The 3498-nt window shown below is 41.5% G+C and overlaps 1 pseudogene; it reads left to right on the top strand.

Moving 5' to 3' along the window:
- Positions 1 to 976: 976 nt before the first annotated feature.
- On the top strand, positions 977 to 3144 carry LOC142427609 (small ribosomal subunit protein RACK1-like; annotated as a pseudogene).
- The last annotated feature ends 354 nt before the right edge of the window (positions 3145 to 3498 follow it).

The following is a 3498-nucleotide window of genomic DNA, read 5'->3' as shown; positions in this document are numbered from 1 at the left end:
GGGGAGGCACACATAGGTATTCTCTCACCTGATTTCTACTGTGTTATCATGCTGTGTATCTGCCTATAGGATCCTTTTGTCTAGTGGTGGTTTTCATCTTGTGCCATTAGTCGTCTAATTAATTGAATTCATTGAAAACAGTGATTTGAAGGATGTGATGGAATTAACTAAGGGAATAGCCAAAAAGAGTTTGTTCCAGGAGGGGACAATATCTGACCACAGGGGATCAGGAAAGAGTATATTTCATGTTTTAAGGATAGTCAAATCTCAGGATGATCAGATAAATATTAATAAGGATGAATGGTGTCAGAAAGGTATGATTGAGACTTCAATGAAGAAATGAATACAAAAAGACTGAAGTCAATAAAAAGGTAGCATGTTCCAAAGCAACTGTCCTCCACAAACTGATTAGTTTCCAAAACTGTCACACACAAAAATTTCTTGCACTTCACAAGAGTCCACAAAAATGTGGATTTAATTGCATTTAGCCTAAATAACAATAAATGGTAAAGAATAAGGCCTGGATTGGTCCACACATAACTCCCTGCCATCACGTCTAGTACAACTCACGGCATAGCTATCAGAGTAGAGCTTCCTATAGGAGTCCCAAGCCAGTGTATCTTTACTGGAGCAGGCAGACTCATCTTCTCCTGCACATTTGCAGCTCAATGTGTAACCCACTGGACAAAAGGGCTCCTTTGTTCATATATTATACACATTACCCAATCAAGTATCAATACAGGAACACATGAAAGGCCAACAGAGAAAGATAAGCAGCCCTAGAAAAGGCCTACCAATTTGTAAGGGAAGCTAATTCATGACACATCAGGCTCTGACAGCAAGTACTCACACTTTAAGGTGTGGGTCCCTAAATGGAAGTTCCTGAGTAGTACCAACTCACCAACAGCTGAGTGCTCAGTTACCAAACAAAAGATTGGAGGATGAAGACAACACAGAAGTACCTTAGAAGAACGATATGGCAACCAACTCCAACTATACCTTACAGCGTATAGTTTTACTCTGGAACCACATACAGTCACCATATGGAATTAAGTGGTAGGCAAAATGACTGATATTTATCAAATTATTATCTAATTTGGAGAGTCTATTCCTATGCAAAAATAAACTCCAAATAGATTAACATAATTATGATCATGTAAAACTATACTATTTTGGAATTTAAAAAATAATGACAGCAGGACAGAGAAAAACTAAGATGAAAACATAAGAGGATAGACTGAAAAATTAATCTGTATTAACATTCAAAACAATTTACCAGAAGGCAACAAAAAAGAGTAAGATATGCAATGGATGCATGTATATGATTGTGATAAGAGTCGTACAAGGCCCAAATAAGACAATTTAAAAATAAAAAAGAAGATACAAATATCCTGAGGCAATTTTACAAAGTTTATAAATCTGCTGTAAGTTGTCAGAGAAAAATAAACTAAGTGTGCAAAAATATGAGAAGTCTTCTCGGTAGTAGTTTTAAGAGATTTGAAGTACAAAATCAAACTAAGAAATCACTGTACACGTGGATCACAAGCCCTCAAAGTACTTCATCAGATAAGCAAATGGAATAACTATACATGCACATTTTGGGCAGGAAAATATATTAAATACTTCGGCTCTTTTAGTAAATTTTAACTTGGATATGTTCAACTCAACAATTTCCTCTCACCAGAAAGTGCTTTCCAGAGAGCAACAGAAGTTCAGAAAGGGAATGACGAGAATAATGGCAGTAACATTCACAAGAGTAAAATTACATTTGAACCACTTGAATCCTTAAAGCGCTACAATAGGTAGGTATAGCCTGGGCCAATCACACATTGGAAACTTGTGTTATGAGTCAACACTGATAGACCAAAGACAAAACAACCAACATGTGAAAAACTCAAAAGCATTCTGAAGAAAATAAATCAATGAGAACCCAGACACAGTTTATCATGGAATATACAGAAAGCTCAAAAGAGGCAAAACTAAACTGCACAGTTTATGGATTAAGACATGGGTGTCACAGTTATGAATATTTCTTGGACATAAAATAGTCTCACGGGATAGCTAGGTTACTTGTCTTAATATCATCCAAGCTTTTGTTTCCACGCTGAACAGCAGCAGGAGCTGGTGTCGGAGCTATCCGGTGCCATCCATGTCACTGCTGTGACCCCCGCACCCGCTGCCACCCTGACTGAGCAAATGACCCTTCGTGGCACCCTCAAGGGCCACAACGGCTGGGTAACGCAGATCGCTACCACGCCACAGTTCCCCGCCATGATTCTGTCTGCTTCGCGAGATAAGACCATCATCATGTAGAAGCTCACGAGGGATGAGAGCAACTATGGCATTCCCCAACGTGCTCTGCGTGGTCATCTCTTCTGATGGCCAGTTTGCGCTCTCAGGCTCCTGGGATGGAACACTACGTCTCTGGGATCTTACAACGGGCACCACCACACGCCGCCATGTTGGCCATACCAAGGACGTGCTGAGTGCGGCCCTCTCCTCTGACAACTGGCAGATTGTCTCAGGCTCCCGAGATAAGACCATCAAGCTGTGGAATACTCTGGGCGTTTGCAAGTGCACCGTATAGGACGAGAGCCACTCTGAATGGGTGTCCCGTGTGCGCTTTTCGCCCAACAGCAGCAACCCCATCATCGTCTCCTGTGGCTGGGACAAGTTGGTCAAGGTGTGGAACTTGGCTAATTGCAAACTGAAAACGAACCACATCGGCCACACAGGCTACCTGAACACTGTGACAGTCTCTCCGGATGGATCCCTCTGTGCTTCTGGAGGCAAGGATGGCCAGGCGATGCTGTGGGATCTCAATGAAGGCAAGCACCTTTATACCCTCGATGGAGGAGACATTATCAATGCCCTGTGCTTCAGTCCCAACCGCTACTGGCTCTGTGCTGCCACTGACCCCAGCATCAAGATCTGGGACTTGGAGGGCAAGATCATTGTTGATGAGCTGAAGCAAGAAGTGATCAGCACCAGCAGCAAGGCCAAACCACCCCAGTGCACCTCTCTGACCTGGTCTGCTGATGGCCAGACTCTGTTTGCAGGTTACACAGATAACCTCGTGCGAGTATGGCAGGTGACCATCGGCACCCGGTAGAAATGTGTGGCACAGCTTTTTTGAAATTCAAAGACTGGCTTTCTGAAAAAATACATATATATATATATATATGTATATATATATATATATATATATATGTCAATCATCCAAAAGTGTAATATTCTACATTCTACTTTGGAGAGTCATGTCTGGGATCTTATCAGCTGTGAGTGGCCATCTGAGATAAATTATTGGTCTTTACTCAACTGGCATTAAAGTGAAAGATAGAAGTCAAAGATTCAATGAAGAATCTAGTCTACATTATTGAGTCTGGTTTTATCTACCCTGAAACCAGAACTAGATGGGATTGTGCAGGTTACCATGACAGATCATTCTAATTAAGTTCTGGACAGAATGGGAGTAAAATGTCCAATAGTATCTCAAAT

Source organism: Tenrec ecaudatus, chromosome 15, assembly GCF_050624435.1.
Source record: "Tenrec ecaudatus isolate mTenEca1 chromosome 15, mTenEca1.hap1, whole genome shotgun sequence".
Lineage (NCBI taxonomy): Eukaryota > Metazoa > Chordata > Mammalia > Afrosoricida > Tenrecidae > Tenrec > Tenrec ecaudatus.
The sequence above is the reverse complement of the archived record's forward strand: the minus strand, read 5'-3'. Positions and strand labels throughout refer to the sequence as shown.